We start from the raw sequence: 18,901 nt of genomic DNA on the forward strand, positions 1-18,901 counted from the left end.
TGTCTCTTGTCTAGATCTTTCCTTCTGTTGATTCTCAAAAGTGGCTAGAGTGACCTTAGTGAAAGGAAAGTCAGATCAAAGGTTTTGATTCCTTTTATCAAAACCGCTCTTTGACCCTATGACCTCCTTCCAGTCTTTGCTCAAATAGGATCTTCTCAGAGAGGCCTCCCAGGCCTCCCTATTTAAATATATAACTCCAGCCCCACCACAACATGCTCTGTCCCCCTTTCCAGCTTTACTTTTCTCCATAGTCTCTTTATAGAATACTTTATACTTATTTTTTTACTGCCTGTCTTCTTTAACTGGATCATAAGATTGAGCAGCATAGTAATTTCTGTTTTGTAGACTGCTATATTCCCAGCATCTAGAATCAGTGGCTCATAGAAAGAGATTAATAATATTTATTTAAAAATGAGTGACTATCATCAATCATTTATTATTGTTCTTATCATAGTAGACCTAAGAGTACACATGGCTATGTGTATTATTCTATTCAGTTATCTCTCACTAATGCAGTTTTAGAAAGGACTCTTTACCATTGCTATGGTCTGAATGTGTCCCCACAAAATTAGTATGTTGAAACTTATTTGCCAATGTAATAGTATTAAGAGGTGGGACCTCTGGAAAGTGATTAAGTCATAAGGACAGAGCCTTTATGGATGAAATTGATGACCTTATATAAGAGGTGTAGGCTGGACACGTGGCTCATGACTATAACCCTAGCACTTTGGAAGGCTGAGGCGGGCAGATCACTTGAGGACAGGAATTAGAGACCAGCCTGGCCAAAATGGCAAAAAACCCATCTCTACTGAAAAGTCAAAAAGTAGCTCATCATGGTGGCACATGACTGTAGTTCCAGTTACTCGAAAGACTGAGGCATGAGAATGGCTTGAATGCAGGAGGCGGAGGTTGCAGTGAGCAGAGATTGTGCCACTGCACTCCAGCCTGTGTGACAGAGTGAGACTCTGTCTCAAAAATAATAACAATAAATAAATTAAAGAGATCCAAAAGAGATGTTCATCACTTTTGCACCTTCTACCATGTGAGGATGTAACAAGAGAGTGCTAGCCCTCACCAGACACCAAATCTGCTGGTGCCTTGATCTTGGACTTCCCAGCTTCTAGAATTATTAGAATAAGTTTCTATTGTTTATAAATTAACCAAGCCAAGGCACTTTGTCATAGCAGTAGGGTGACTAAGATAGCCACTAGGCAAAAATAAGAGATGTTTATATGAAATTGACTAAAATTAGTAGCCAGGTCTTAAAAGATGAGGACATCTGAATCCTACCCTTAACTGTGTTCCTGCTGGCTGACCCTATAAAATGCAGATACCTGCACATGAGCTGGGATGAACAGATAATCCAAATGTCCAAGGTATGCTGCCATTGGGTCCTTCTTTTTTATCTACTCCATCACACACAAGATCATTTCTATTGGCCTAAAATGTGTTAAAGATAGTTTAGTTTCCTTCTTTTATTTTCCCGGCAATAGCATATCATTGTATATTGAAAGAAAAAAATTGATAAATTATTGTCTCATGAAAACTAGCCAAACGCAAACATACTTGTTTTCTTTTTTATTCACTACTATAGTATTTTAAAGAGATATTTTTTACCATACAAATGTCAGTTAATCCACTAAGATTTTTCCCCTAATAATAAATAAGTACTTCTCCCAAGCCCTCATTCTTAGGGAGAGGAAAGAAAACAACTTAATTTTCTCTCAACACCCCCACTTTATCCTCATCTAATTTCCACAGAATTACAATAACTCTCTTAGGTGGTACTATTATCTCCATCTTACAGATGAGAAAAATAAGACATTAAAGAGAATAACAAACATGTACAGGGTCCCCATATATCAGGTGGAAGAGCTATGTTTTGACTCTGAGGCCAGTGTTTTGCTGAAGCCTAAGGAAAGGAAAGAAAGGGGAATTATGGGACAGAGAAAATATTTTGACAATTGTCAAAACCAATAGGAATCTATAGGCTCTTCAAAGAATCTATAGAAGGAAGAGAATGAAAGTGCAACTTTTTGGGATCAGTTTTGAACATCAGTTCAAGATGTCTCTGGGGATACAATTTTGAAGTTCAAAAGTGTAGCCTGGGCTAGAGCTAGAAATATGGAAGTCAAAAGCATTTAGGTAGGATACAGAATCATAGAGGAAGCTAGTAAGTTCACCCAGAAAGAGTCTACTGCATTTGGCAAATGGAAAATTGGCGAAAGAGGTGTTCTGTTGGAATGAGAGAATAAGTGAAAGATTGTTGTGGATCGAAGAGTAAATGGTTGGTGAGAAAGCAGAAACAGTAAGACAAGTCTACTCTTCTGAGAAATACTTACTTAAAGAGAAAAGGAAGTTATTGAACATTCTCTGAAAGTCACACAGCAGCACTATTAAATTTTCTTGAACTAATAATCTTCCATTTGATGCCTTCCAAAATCGACCTTTCCAGGAACATAACTCTGAAAGCCTCATGTCCCAAAAAAGGCCTTGCCAGATATGGTTGTCCACCCTTGAGTGTCCCTGGAGCCCCCTGAAACAGCACTCCTTAGGAAGTATGTGCTGGCCTGTTCCACATCCTCGGGGTCTTAAGATCCTGCTCATTTAGGAAAGCCAGTCTGTCTAAATAAATGCTAATGTGTTAAAGTGTTACCCTCTCACTGGGTAAACTTTGGGCTTCCCACTTAGGAAACCATGTTTTCATCTAAAGCAGCATTTTACAATGTGCTTCATTGAAACCTAGTACCACTAGATGCAATGAGTATTACATGAAAACATATACTAAAATATAGAAGGCTTCATCGTTCACCAATTTGAGAAAATGTTGGGTTAAACAAAGTGAAACAGGTTTCTTTACAGCAAGATTTCTCAGAGACTAATATTCTAATGTGCATCATAAAATTACGGGAGGGGGATATAAAATTCAACATTTTCCAAAATTACCTGAGGATAGGACTTTCTTAAAGGTTCATCACATGGGTCATAAAATTAGGACTATGTCTTCCAATAGGAACAATATTAGCAGAGGGTTGTGGGGAAAAGAAAGAGAGATCAGCCTGTTACTGTGTCTATATAGAAAGAAGCAGACATAAGAGACTCCATTTGGTTCTGTATTTGAGATGCTGTTAATCTGTGACCCTACCCCCAGCCTTGTCCTTGCAAGAGACATGTGCTGTGGTGATTTAAGGTTTAAAGGATTTTGGGCTGTGCAGGATGTGCCTTGTTAAACAAGTGCCTAAAGGCTGCTTGTGGTTAGAGGTCATCACCATTCTCTTAATCTCAAGTAAGAGAAAAGCATTTGTCTCCTGCTCGTCCCTGGGCAATGGAACATCTCGTTGTAAAACCCATTGTGTGCTTTGTTTACTGAGCAAGGAGAAAACCACCTTTAGGAATAAGGTGGGACTTGCTGGAGCAATGCTGCTTAAAGGTTTATGGAGATGTTTGCATATGCATCTCAAGGCACAGCATTTTCCTTTGAACTTATTCAGGTCACAGAGATCTTTATATGTCTTACTGCTGATTTTCTCCCTAAAATGATCCTATTGTCCTGCCACTCCCTTGTCTTTTTGATGGTAAAGATAATTATCAATAAATACTAAGGGAACTCAGAGACCGGTGCCGGCGTGGGTCCTCTGTAAGCTGAGCGCCAGTCCCCTGGGCCCCACTTTTCTTTCTCTATACTTTGTTTCTGTGTCTTATTTCTGTTCTCAAGTCTCTCGTTCCACCTAACGAGAAACACCCACAAGTGTGGAGGGGCAGGCCACCCCTTCAGAGGGTATTTCCGGCAATTTGACAGACTGATTAGAAATCAAACTTGGAGCCATTGTCATAGTAGCAAGCATCACGCCCTCAACTATGTTCTCTTCTTTTCTCTTTACTTTCCGTACTTTCCTCACACCTTGACATAAATTCAGGCACAATCACTTTTAATGAGAATAGACCCTTGCTTGAAAATTGAAGTGTTTGTTTTCCCTTTTGATCAGCTAAAGTCTATGGATTCCATAATAAAAACTGGGATTGCTGCATGTGGTGCTTTTTATTTTACAGACCTGTGGTGACTGACTACAAATGAGATAAAGCTGATGAATAAACTTGTTGATCGTTGATATTATTTCCCTGCTTCTATTTGTTTTTGTTTTTCTCTTTTATAGCTTGCAAGCTCAGTTGTTACAAGAAAAATCAATAAACAAGCTTTTAAGGAAACTTACACCCAGGGAGAATAAATGCCCTTTTTGCCTTGAAGTTACTCTTTTTCTCTTTTAAGGGAGTAATATCCACTCTACAGCCAGAGTTCACTTTCAAGTCAACAGGAGCCCTGTATACTCATGAGGACTCTCTGCTGGGAGAACAAGGGCCCCAAATATTTGCAAAAGATATCTGGGTTATCTTCTGGGAATTGAACTGTTCTACAAATCAGACTGAACTGATGAACAGAAACTAATATACTCAAGAAAATAAACAATTGTCCACATGTCCAGTGGCTAGGAAATAAATTAGGTAAATCTACCAAAGGCAGTCTTTTCATGTGAATATAAATGAAACATAACCCTGTTAACTGAAGTAGAGATTTTCATCTCTGTCCTCTCCCAGAGCTCATACCTGGGTAAGAGAGACCAAATCCTTTTGAGCTCTCTGTTCTAGGTAAAAAGATTTTCATCATTGAATCCTGGTATTTAAGGGATTTAGCCTTGGACCACATGTGCGATTTGCAAATTGGAACAGTATCATCTAATAGAACAGTGAGATGATTAAAATGCTGTATAATTTTGCAATGTCCAGTATGTTAGCCAGTAGTTGCATATAAATATTGAGCACTTGAAATGTGGCTAGTGTAAAGAAATTCCCAATTTTATTTAATTTGAATTTAATTCAAATTCAGATAATCACATGTGCCTAGTGGCTATCAGCTAGCATAGCAGTAGAGAGTAGGAGTAGAATTTGTCAAGTTGGAATACCAGCTTTTTAATAGGGGGCATAGAGTAACATGGGGATCTCCAACCCCATTTTCATCCAAGAATAGTATATCACAAAGCCAATGAAATACAATACTGAATACAAAATGTCTATAACCACCTGGTAAAGCAAAGTGTGTAGAAATAAAGGCACAGGTGAAAGTGGAATGGCAGTACCAGGTAGAGCAGGTCTGACAAGTGTAGCAGAAGAGAGCCCTGGGAAGGAGCTATGGGAGAAGTTAGCGTTGCAATTAGCTATGACTGCCTAACAAATTATCACAGCATTTAGTAGCTTCAAATACTGACATTTGTTTTGTTCATGAATCTGCGTTTTAGACTGGGATCATGGGGAGATAGTTTTTCTCTGTTTCACTCATTATCACTTGAACTGTGCCAAGGCTAGGAGCTGAGACCATTTGAAGATTTGTTTATTTACATGGTTGGCAAATGATGCTGGCTATTGGCAGAGACCTTAGCTGGACTGTCAGCTAGAACACCTTACAAATGGTTACTCCATTAGGCCTGGACTTTCTCACAACATGATCGCCAGATTCTAAGGACAGGGGTCCCAAAAAAGAGATAGGCAAGCAGCTTCTATGTCAACTTTATGACTACATTTGGAGATCACATAGCATTACTTCTCCAGTGCTTATCAGAGCAGACACAAACCCACTCAGGTTCAAGGGAGGGGAAAATAGTTCTCATCTCTTGATGGAGATGCCAATGAGGTTCTGGAAGAATATGTGAGACTAGAGACATTGCTGTGTCCATTTTTGCAAACTAATCCATTGTCATTAATTAAAATTGTTTCGGACTCAAATAAAAGAAATCTTAGTCAAACCTATTTAATAACATACACATACATATTCTATAAAAATTAGCAAGTTACAGACTTCAAGTACGGCTAGATTCAGTGATCCAAATGATACTATTGCATCTTTCTAATACTTGCTCATTCATTCCGTGTCTTGGCTCTTTCTTATCTCTCATTATATTCCCCAAATGGCAGAACAAAAAATGACTGGCTGCCATTAAGTCAACATCCTGACAATTTTGATCCTAAAAGAAGAATCTTTCTCTCTTAAATAGCATTTCTCATGTTATGGCTATGAAAAATTGTGCTCAGGACACATGCCCCATCCTTGTAGAATCACTGAGTCCTGAAAAGTAAAGTTTCCTAATAGCCCAGGTAGAGGTCCCAAGTCTACCCTAGCAGCAAGTATTTAAAACTCATTTTATTTAAGGTTTTTCATATGTAGAATGGATTTCTGGCATATTCATTGTAAAACAACCTCACTTCTTCCACCTCTTCTATCCAACCAATTGTAATGGTCAGTAGCATGCAGTAATTTGTGTCAGTTCTGAACCTTGGGCCTCAAGAGTTCTTTCACATTTCTGCCTTCTCTTTCTTAGAACCCTGCTACCAACATGAGGATAAGGTATCAAGTGATAGATTAACATAAGTAAAACTTCTAATTCAGTTTCTTACACATAACAGCAGGATAAATGGTTACTATGATCAATCTTATTATTTCTATTTTCTAGTTTTATCTTCATAATAACCCTAGGTATGACCATGGCAAGTATTATTTGTCCTTTTTATTGATGAGGAAATGAATATACCAAGTGGTTAAAATGTATAGATTGCCAAACGCAAAAGTACTGATAGGGTGGGCTGTTAGACCTTGAAATACAGGCTAATGAGATTAGTGGCTGCATGAAGGACAGTAAATTTTGGCACTAAATTTTATGAGGATGAATTTTGAAACTGACTTGATGGAATTCATAGTGGCTAATACACATTAACTACTTACTATGTGCCAGTAACTAGTTTAAGTTTCTATTAATATCCTCACTTAAGTAACTAAATTATGTAAGTATCTTCTTTCCCAGTTTTTTAGAAGAAGGCAATAGGAGACACAGAGCTTAAATAGCTTGCTTCAGCCAGGCAGCAATAAGCTAAGAAGTTACCAGTCTGGGATTTGAACCCAAACTATCTGGCTTCCAAAATATCCATCAATGGTAGACTGGATTAAGAAAATGTGGCACATATACGCCAAGGAATACTATGCAGCCATAAAAAAGGATGAGTTCATGTCCTTTGTAGGAACATGGATGAAGCTGGAAACCATCATTCTGAGCAAACTATCACAAGGACAGAAAACCAAACACTGCATGTGCTCACTCATAGGTGGGAATTGAACAATGAGATCACTTGGACACAGGGTGGGGAACATCACACACCAGGGCCTGTCATGGGGTGGGGGACTGGGGGAGGGATGGCATTAGGAGAAATACCTAATGTAAATAATGAGTTAATGGTTACAGCAAACCAACATGGCACATGTATACATATGTAACAACCTGCACGTTATGCACATGTACTCTAGAACTTAAAGTATAATAATAATAATAATAAAAGCAAAACAAACAAACAAAAAAAAGAGAATTGCCCCTTGCACACTCTGTTGTCTCTGAAATGAAGAATAAGATGTTAGGAAAGGAGAGAAAAGAGTCAAATTCTAGGTGGAAAGAATGGTAAATGCAAAGCCATCAAGGTAGAAACAAGTAAGTCACACACATATGAGATCAACCAGGCGGTATAGCTACAAGGCAACATCTGGGTGAGGCATCGACTGGAAATGAGGTTGAGAAAATTTAGAATGCAGCAGTGGAAAAGTGGTCTTTGAATGTCAGACTGAGGTGTTTGAATTTATGAAATAGCCCAAAGGAAATTTCATTCTCTCTGTTTTAACTTAATCCACATAAATGTGCAAGCAAATGAACATGTTGAGAAGAAACGCACTGATACATGTAGACATGGAAGTTAGCTTTTTAAGTGTAGTTAAAACAGTTTGTTTAAAATTGGCACCCTCTCTATTCAAAATATCTCATGAGCAGTTGTCATTTAACTATAAATTATGAAGAAAGTGGCAGACTGAAGACAGATGCCCCAGTCAGATCTTATTCCTCGCCCCTTCTAGAAAGTTAAGTATGGGAAACATAGGCTGGACTATTCTAGATCAAGCAAACTTGTGCTTCCGTATCAGACTCTATGATAAGAGTGTCTTAACTGCACATCAAGCTAGTGCTGTGCCTTCCATTCATGAATAGCAGTTTCTCATGGCACAGGGAATCAGGGCCATGAGCAAGCACTATTCATGAATGAAAGGCACAGCACTAGCTTGATGTTCATGCCAAGCAACTGCAGCATGATTTCAAACGTCTGCCTCATCACCTGTAAACATAATTAAAGAATAACAATCACAGTCTTGGGGAAAATCCTGATAAGTCCTTTTTACTGGTAGTTCTAAAACAGAGATGCAAAACTCAGTAAGATTTAAGAAACTCAGTGTTAATCTTATGAAGTTAAACCAATAATCCTCAAATACAACAACTTCAGTATGAAAGTACGTACTCCCTTAGCCTGTGCACTCTCTCAGTTAGCCCCACCTCACTATACCAACTAAAATAATTTTTAAAAATCTTAAACATGATAAAGATATAATATTTACATTAATATTTTCCTTGGTACAATGTGCTTCAGGAAAGCAAATGTTTTTGTAATTATCTTTACATCTTGAATGGATTTAAAGTGGATTTTTTTCCAAGGGAGAGAAATGGGAACAACTCTTCCTTTCTCTTTATCACTTACAAATCTGCTTCACACTTGGTTGACTCACGCCCAATCACCTATGACTGATTTCTAACTCATGCCTAAGATCCAACAAATTAGACTGAATCCTCCTGCTAATGTAAACCTAACCTTATAAAAAATTAATGGCATTATTTAAAATAACATTATCAGTATCTATTGAACATTGGCCAATACTACAATTTTCTTATGTTTTATTTTTTGAGACAGGGTCTTACTTTGCCACCCAGGCTGGAGCACAGTAGTTTGATCACGGCTCACTGCCGCCTCGACCACTCGGGGGTTAGGTGATCCTCCCACCTCAGCCTCCTGAGTAGCTAGGACTACAGGTGCCCTTCACATGCCCACCTAATTTTTGTATTCTTAGTAAAAATGGGGTTTTGCAATGCTGCCCAGGCTGGTCTCGAACTCCTGGCTTCAAGTGATCTGCACACCTCGGTCTCCCAAAGTGCTGGGATTACAGGCATGAGCCATTGCACCCAGCCTACAATTTTCTTATTAATTTGTGAAAAAAATGAGACACTTTTACTCATTCTTAAGGACTAAAAAATTATATGTGCTATAATTCAAGGAAAATATCATTTTTTCTTATTTCTAGATTATGTTGTCAACTCATGAGCAAACACTCATAATAATGGCATCTATCCAAAAGTTGAATACCTTGTAACAATTGAACAGAGATCCATGAAAGTTTAGAAATTATTAAGGAAAAAATTTAAAGATAAAATTTACTAAGTAAAAAGGGCACAGATGTAGATGCCAAAAAATTAATACCAGACAGTCTTCTGATGGGCTACAGCACCAAACACTTTTACAAAACCAGAACGAAACAAACCCAAAGCACAAATACTCATCCAATGACAGCATAAATGAATCATAAAGCATCGAAGCAGAAGTTTAGATGCCAGTACCTGGCATCAGGTACAATTCCTGACAAATTACTCAAGTTTGCCCATAATTCTTCATTGCCATCTCCATGATACAGAGAATACTGGAAGTAAAAATAACTTGTTACATGTGAACAGAAACTGGTTTAGAAAATAATTCCAAAATATTTTATGCCTGCAATCCTACTCTTTGTATAGCAAAAAAAAAAAAAAAAAATAGTTCTTAAACTTTCAAATTAAGTACCCACTATTCCCAGATAAGATGTTCTAATGAAGTACCATTTTTTATTGTTAACAAACTAGGGTCACGGGAACCCCAGGAGGTTGCTACTGACATCTAGTGGTATACTTTTTAAAACATCAAATTCATTAAAATATAGAGAGCTATGCCTCATTATCCAGTGGGATATAGTTCCAGGATTCCTCTTTCCCAATGCACCAGAATACGTAGATGTTCAAGTCCCTTATATAAAATGGCATAGTCTTTGCATATAACCTACGCACATCCTCCAAGACACTTCATATCATCTCTAGATTATAATACCTACTACAGTGTAAATGCTATGTAAATAGTTGTTATACTGCATTGTCTTTTAATTTGGATTATTTTTTATTGTCTGTTTTCCAAATATTTTTGATTCCCAGTTGGTTGAATCTGTGGATGTGGAAACCATGAATGTGAATGACCAACTGCATGTGTGTGTGTGTGTGTGTGTGTGTGTGTGTGTGTAATCTCTCTCTCTCTCTCTCTCTCTCTCTATATATATATACACACACACACACACACACACATACACACATACAGCTTTCTTATTTTTATTGTTTGAGACAAGGTCTTACTTTGTCACCCAGGCTAGAGTGCATCTCGTGTGTGTGTGTGTATGGTTTTCAGCATCATATATATATATATACATATATATATATATATAGAGAGAGAGAGAGAGAAGAACAAACATACATTTATATTCATGTGTGTACTTGCAAAATCTAGTGGACATGTTACCAATTATTTGTAGCCCAGATCACTTTGCCTTCAATGATGTGATTCTCCTTCCAAGGTAATCTTAGTGCTGCAAAACCAGAAATAAAAATGAACAGATCTGCTAAAGCCTTAAAGGAACCAATCTCCTCAAAGACTTTAGTCCTTTACTGGGAATTGCCAATTCTCTGAGAGTCCCAAAGCCTTCTCCCCAACCCCAATAGGCCTAATTTCTTTTCAGCTTTCCAAATAATCATGACCCTACTCCATTTCCATACCTCGCATTTAAGTACTTTTAGGATCTTAGCCTAGAGAGACTCCACTATAGAGCAGAGTATATGCTCTTGAACAAAAATGCCTTTGTTGGGTAGGGCAGGTTAGATTTTTCTGGAGTGATATATAGAGTAGCACAAAGCCAGTAAGTGATAGAATGAGGCCATCTCCCTTTGGTGAAGAGAATGTGTTCCTACAGTAGTGTTATAAATTAGTTGATTTGAATTTAGATTTCATTCTTATTAAAAAGATGTCATAAGACCGGGCGCTGTGGCTCATGCCTGTAATCCCGGCACTTTGGGAGGATGAGGTGGGCAGATCACGAGGTCAGGAGATCGAGATCATCCTGGCTAACATGGTGAAACCCTGTCTCTACTAAAAATACAAAAATTAGCCAGGCGTTGTGGCACACACCTGTAGTCCCAGCTACTTGGGAGGCTGAGGCAGGAGAATCTCTTGAAACCAGGAGACAGAGGTTGCAGTGAGCCGAGATTACGCCGCTACACTCCAGCCTGGGTGACAGAGAAATTCTGACTCAAAAAAATAAAAAAGTCATAAAAGCTGAGTAGATTCTCCAGGTAGTCCTAATTAATACAAAACATAGCTAAATTATAACTTTCTTATTACAAAGAGATCTTTTAGTCATTTAAATATACCTTCAATGGAAATCCTGGAGATTCAAGGATCTCATTCACTCAAAATTTGTCTGCTTTACTCATAAGGAAAAGTAAACGTGGTAGGCAGAAAGATCTTTTTTACAATTATATTGAAGAAAAAAAATCCATGTCTGTGCGTGCACTTTTATATATGATGATATCAAATTGTATACACACACACACACACACACACACACTTATACACACAAGAATATACCAAAACATGCAAATCAATGACAGTATGACAGATACCACAACTAAGTGTGAGTGATGCAGTGTAGGCTGGCTAAGGGAGAAAGATAGTTGTAACATAACGAAGGTCTCAGAAAGCATCTTAAAGAAAAGTTTTAAAATTATATAGTTTTTGGAATAAAGAAGAAAGCAGACTGGACATTCAAAGTAGAGCTTTAAACCTAAGCAAAGACAAGAATGTTTGGAGTATGTGGTGTTAAGAGAGACATAAATAGGGTAAGAAACATAGCTGAGGAATTTATGGAAGAACTTGAATAGTAGCAGGAGCTGATTGTAGACAATGCTATGGTTTATAGTTCTGAGAGTTTCAAAAAGATAAAATATTGCACAGAAACTAATACCCAGAAGAGTTAAGAAGACCAAGAACTTTTTGCAAATGAAAAAAACCACAAAAGCCAAATTCTTAAAAACTACCGTAATAGCTTTTCATGAAATTTTTCTTCAATAATTACTTTTAATCATTTCTCCATAAGAGTGTTCAATGATTTATTCTCTGATTGCAGTTTCAATACTCATTGAGAGCATACTGTGCGCAATGTTATAACTACATTTTTGTAAAGCATTGTATAGTATATATCAGACATAGAACCTAATTTCGGCATTCTGAGATTTTCATGTATTTTACATCACTAACCCTAAACTATTTCTAACTCCCATTTAAATCCATGGTCATTAACTTATTAATCAACCTGCAAGTTACGATGCTGTACTTTCATTTATTATTATAGTAGGTATGCGATAAATAATATATAATCTGTAATAAAGTCTTAAAATATCACAAGGTTTTTATCCTTTTGAATCTCAACATGTATCACATCTGTATCATTTTCTACATCAAATAATAAACCAAAATAAAATCAATCTGTAAACAATGTATTTACAACTTATTTCTTACTGTCCTTGAACATAAGTAACCCCATACAGTAGCCTTATAACCCAGTTTCTTTTCAATTTTCAAAATTGTGTTTACAGTAAGCCTAAATATAGTAAACCTATAGTACCTCAAAGAATTGCTGAATTCTTAATATGCTATTTCAATCTCCTCTAGAAAAAATTCAATATATGTGAGAATAAAATTTAATATTCCTGTATAATAAAAATATAATTACAGTCATGAAATTTCCTTAATTGAAATTTGATCTATTTCCAGGACATGTAAACCTATGTAAAAATTGAACAGAATCACAGTCTCTATTTTCACACGTAATCCAGCCACAGTATACCTACCAAGTATATTGAAAGATATTTTAACCTCATTGATGTTGCCTCTGTCTTTGGATGACAAAATTAAGAATATTGTAACTATAACTTATAACCAATAACTTCACATTAAAACACTTCATGAAAAGTTGTTTAAATGCCCTTTTGAAAAGAGTCAAATGTAGACCTCACAGGTATCTGCACACATAAAAGTGTCCGTTAATCCAACAGATTGCATGCTGAGCCCATTGCCACAATTAATCCTACACAAAATGAATGTGTTAGTCATCATGTATAACTAAGAAAAGCTGAATGGTTCCATTTGTTTAAAAATAACACCTTCACTAGTATGTCTTAAATTTTTCACTATTTAAACATTGATATTTAAATGCATATATTCTATCTGAGATAATAGGCAGAATGTTAATATGTTAGCATGTATTGTCTTATTAATAGGAATTTTACGAGATTGCAAACACCCCCAGTTCAACAAACCTGTAGGACCAGCCCAGAAAGATAATGACATGAATGTCATTTCTCCTGGCCATAGTTCTCCCATCTCCAGCTACTCCTCCATATTTCACTTCCACCCTCCACAACAACATACATATCTCGGATCATAATCACCTTGGGAGTTGTATCATGCCAAAGCTCTTGGATTTTGGCAATACACAGAATGATTTCTTTATTTTCAAAATGAAAAACAAACAGACAAAAAACGAATTTTGTTATTCTGAGTACACTGATGCTGAAAATTCTATCCCGCGAATGGGAATTACTTTCCCTCACCCCAAGTCTTCCTTTGTTACATTCACTTCAAACTAAGGTTATACATAGCTTAAATAAATAAAATAAAAGCCTAAAAATGAGTATATTAGTATATACACACCTCTGAGAAAAGAAAAACGCACATAAATGCAACCTGGAGAGTCTGTGCTCCCTGCATGCCTTATTTATATTCTAAAGCACATGTATCCCTGACCTTTCCAATTGGCTTCATGTCATTCATGATATTTTTCTTTCTCTCTTTACTGTGCCATCTTCCATTGAGTCCCCTTCAACAAGCACTTTTCTATCATTTATCTCCATATGCCTACATCACACAGCTCAGCTTCAACCTCTTCTACATATTGTATTTGTTCTCTTTCTAATATCCCTATTTGCAGAGTCAAAGTTAATAGTTCTATGTAAAAGACAACCCTCAATTAACTTTATTAACCATTTAAGAATATTTTAATTTGAATTAACATTTCAGTATAGATAAAACTTGGATAGGGTGATTACCCTTAGGAAAAGAAGCTATTTTCTCAAGGGGTTTACACCTGTTTTGAAGAATTAACTAGAAGCCAGAAATATGTAGAAATATACCACATTTGTAATTCAAATTTAACAATTTATTTTTGCTCAACTGCAAATCAAAGTTCAGAAACAAGTTTTCTGCTGATGTCCATTAAATTTAAATGCTACCTTTATTTCAGTACTCATTTGCTTTTAGAAATTCAGAAATTTGTCAAAAATAAAACCTAGTCAATTCTAATTAATATAAAAATATATAACACATTTCATTAATATATATGTTCATGAACATACAGTGTCATCACATCTTCATAGCTATATAAGTAGACAGGACTCAATGGATGTCTCAGTTTCCTTCAAAATTCTAAACTGTCTGAAACTTTTCTGCAAAAATCTCTTTTGAGATAGCAGTTTTATTCATAAAACATACACACATTGTTTATCTGCTGCTATACTCATACTTTGTATACATGCATATGCCATTAGAATATTTGCAGGAGTTTTCATATTCTTAAAACAACATATGTAAATAAATCACATAGCAATTTGAAAATTTAGCAACTAAATATGCAATCTGTTAAACATAATCAGGCATGCTATTCAACAACTGTATGATATAATTCAATATTTCCAAAGAAAATATGTATTTTGTATGAGGATGTCTTCATAAAGCTTGATGACATTTTTTAGAAATTCATATTGAAATTTTTTTGTATATTCAAAAAAATACATAAAGTCATCATCTAATGCCAAATAAAGGCACAAAGAATCTTATTGTACCCTAACAAGGGTCTAATGCTATTATCACCTATCATTTGTAAATACGATAAACCAATTGGAGTTATTTCCAAAGAGACTGCAATCTTATAGTCAAGATCCTATTTATATATTAACATAAACTTCAAAATGGTATCAGAAAATTAGCCATTACCCACAATGTTTTGAAAAGCTATTATATATCTAAAAGTGTACTGTTCACTTATCAATCTGATGATCATCGTAAGGCCTTCCCTTGGCTTTTCAGATAATAATTTACTTTTTTGATGGATAATTCAATATCTAAAACCAGTAATCAAGGATAGCCAACTAGTTTCATGTATCAGAGTTATACAGACTGAAAAAAATATCAATTCAAAATAAGCATTACCTTTGTCTAATTTTTCATAAAAGACAGAAGATCTCTTGCCAGGTAACACCATTTCTTTGTGTTCTATGGGAAAAGAGAAAGAAGATTAATAAAAACAACCTTTCTTTTTTCCTCTTTAAATGCTTCTTAAAGAAGATTCATTAGTAATAAAGGTCAGAGAAGAAAATAATTTAACAAAATATTCAGCTCCATTCAGCAGCTGCCTCAGGAAACACTTGCTTTAAATGCCAAATTACTTCCCCAAATGTCCTTTCTCCCTTGCAGCTGAGAACATGGTTGACTGCAGCAGATACTCAGCCCTGTTTTCTTTGCTTCTCTTTCTTCTCTCACATGTGAACAAGACTGGCACTCGAGCAAGAAAAGGCACTAGCTTCGATCATTTCAAAAGACAAGATGTAAGCCGTGTCAGGACAGAACATTTACTTGGAATACAATGGTCTGAAATGGAATTTACAATTATCTAAACTGACTTTCTTTCCACTACTAGTGAGCATGGGTTTTAAAATATTCATGCAAGTTTTGGTCTTTCCACAAAGTAATAAAATGAGATATTGTGGGATAACTAAATAATTGCAGATTTCCTTCCTTATGAGATGTAATTTCAGAGCTTTTCTATGCTGCAACGAGGAGGAAAGTACTCTATTGAAGTCAAAAGTTATGAAAATATATCTTATTCCCTCCCTTAACGTGTAACAATCTTGAGGAGTATCCCATAAAAGATTTTACTGCATCATTATCTAAATGTTCACATTGGAGGATACAAAATTCAAGCCTGAGCAATAGCTTTCCAGAAAGGACTGTCACATAGATAGGTAAGAATTTTAAATTCACCCCTTAAGAAAGTTATTTGGCTAAAGAGAAGATGCTAACAGTTTAAAACAACATTGATTAATTGACTAAAGCAGTCATAAGAATAGTGATATAACTGCAATCACTTCATCTTACCAATTGTGTGATTTTGGACAAATAAATTCTGTAAGTCTTCATTTTTCATCTGTAATACGGGAATGATATTTTTTCCTATCCCCCATGGAGTTGATAATTGAGATAAAAACATGTGAAGAACATAGCATAGTACCAAGCTAAGCATTAGCTAATATAATATCATCATTATTATTCCTATTATCATCATTGTTCTTTAAATAACAACAACAAAGAAAGCTTACTATTCCATTGAGAATCACTGCCCCACACAATAAAATGATTGAATCATATCATACTGGACATTACCTATTTTGCCGATTTATTAATTAGATTCTGTGATGATGAAGGAAGAGAGTCCTTCTGGGTCTTTCAGGCAGGTGGGTGAAAAAGACTGAATAGCAGTATTTCAAGAAGATTAGTAAGCTGTCAGCTGCTCGACTGCAGTGGTTCCCCTTGATTTTGCTGAGAACTTTAGCTTGAAGAAGGCCTTCAAGAAATTGTGATATACTTCAAGACTCACTTGAAGCAACTGGCCCTTAACTATTCTTATGAACCCTTGATCCAATTCAGAAAACACTTGGTGAGCCCCTACTGCAAGCCAATGCCTGTGACAGACTGAAGAAACCACAGCAAACAAAGAGAGACTTAAGAAAAGCACAGTTTAGTAGAGGAAACACATCTGTGGACAATTATTTCAAGTAATTGGTGAAAATATCATCATTAGACAATACACAGAGTTTGAAGGGCAGGAAGTATTAAAAGAATATTCTGGAGTCGGAAAAGGATTTAAGACATATTCTTAAAAAATAAGTCAGGACCGGGTGCAGTGGCTCACCCCTGTAATCCCAGCACTTTGGAAGGCCAAGGTAGGAGGATTGCTTGAACCCAGGAGTTCAAGACCAGCCTGGGTAACATGGCAAGGCCTTGTCTCTACAAAAACAAAAATTAGTCAGGTTTGGTGGCGCATACCTGTAGTCCTAGCCATTTGAAAAGCTGAGATGGGAAGATCACTTGAGACCAGGAGACAGAGGCTACAGTGAACTGAGATTATAGCACTGCACTCCAGCCTAGGCAACAGGAAGAGTCCCTGTCCCCCATCCCCACAAAAAACAGTCAGAATAGCTGAACTGGTACACATGGCTGACAATCAGCACTGTTTGGTCTAAGAAAATTTCACAGAAGAGAACTCTGAAGTACTAAGGCCTAACAGACAGGTAAGCAAGTATGTCTTTCCAGGAAGATGGGGCAATGTATACAAAAACTGGAAGCATTAAAAAAAAATGAAGTCCAGATTAACGTGAGGTCCACTCACAGTGTCTATCAGGAGTCTTCTCAATTTCTTGTTAAAATGCTCAGAGGATGTCAAAGAAGAGAAACATTAGTAACAGCACTGGGAGGAAAATGGACAAAATATAAAGTGTCATTTCTAATAGCTGAGCCCCGACTGGGCTTAACTAAGAAACACTGTTTCAGACTCAGAACCTGACATTGTATATTTTGAAAGAGTACAGCATACATGTCTTCCAAATAAAGAAATTAGGAAGGGACTTTGATTCATACCAACAACAATCCCTAACTCCAGGTACAGGCATCAAGTAGACCAAAATCTACATAACATCTGTTGTGGGTTAAATTATGTACTCCCGAAAGATATATTGAAGTCCTACCCTAAATATGATCTTACTCAGAAAGAATCTTTGCAGATGCAATTAAGATGTAATTTAAGATGAGGTTATGCTAGATAAGGTGGACCCTGAATCTAGTATGACTGGTAACCTTATAAGAAGAGATGCGACACAGGGATGAACATACATGGAGAAGAGAATGCCATGTGACACAAAGACACACACAGAGAGCCATATGACAAGACACGCAGAGATCGGAGTGATAAATCTACAAGCTAAGGAATGCCAAGGACTGCCAGCAACATCAGAAACTAAGAGAAAGGCATCAAACAGATTCTCCTCTAGAGCCTCTGGAGAGAGCAGGGCCCTGCCGACACCTTTATTTTAGATTTCTAGCCTCCAGAAAAGTGACATTGAATTTCTCTTGTTCTAAACTGCTCAATTAGTGGTAATGTTTTATGGCAGCCAAAGAAACTAATAACACGTGTCTTCGGCCAACCAGAATCAGACTTCTACCTAGACCCTGATCACTTAGAACTTATTTCAAAAAAAAAATCTTATGGTTACTTTAATTGGTAGTCCTCAAACCTTTTGGTCCCAGGACAATTTTTTCTAAAGATGGGGGAGGTGAAATGGTTTCCAGATGAAACCTCAGATCATCAGGTATTAGATTCTCATAAGGAGCACACAACCTAGATCCCTTGCATGTGCAGTTCACAAGAGGGTTCATGCTCCTATGAGAATCTAATGCTACAGTTGATGTGACTAGAGGTGGAGCTCAGGCAGTAATGCTTGCTTGTCCACCATTCATCTCCCACTGTGTGGCCTGGTTCCTAACAGGCCACAGACAGTTACCTGTCCATGGCTTGAGGGCTGGGGACCTCTGCTAGCTCATCAAACATATTCTCAATTTAGAAATCAGAACACCCAGCTGCATGTGACAAACTGGCTTACAGTTTTAAGGACTGTAATGGGAGCCAATAGCCAACGGAAAGGAATTTGTTGGTCCCTATTTTTCCCCCATGTCCTTCTTTTCCAGCTAGTGAACCTTG

General features: G+C 36.7%; 1 protein-coding gene across 2 annotated transcripts in view; it reads right to left on the bottom strand.

Annotated features, from left to right (window-relative positions):
* Positions 1-18,901, bottom strand: part of INPP4B (inositol polyphosphate-4-phosphatase type II B) — an 865,488-nt gene that overhangs the window by 725,075 nt on the left and 121,512 nt on the right. For both annotated transcript variants that reach the window (XM_033215348.1, XM_033215349.1), the window contains one exon: positions 15,301-15,363. The gene's annotated coding sequence lies outside the window, so the exon portion shown is untranslated. The remainder of the gene's footprint in view (positions 1-15,300; positions 15,364-18,901) is intronic.

The sequence above is a fragment of the Trachypithecus francoisi genome, unplaced genomic scaffold, assembly GCF_009764315.1.
Source record: "Trachypithecus francoisi isolate TF-2019V2 unplaced genomic scaffold, Tfra_2.0 Lachesis_group1, whole genome shotgun sequence".
Taxonomy (NCBI): Eukaryota; Metazoa; Chordata; class Mammalia; order Primates; family Cercopithecidae; genus Trachypithecus; species Trachypithecus francoisi.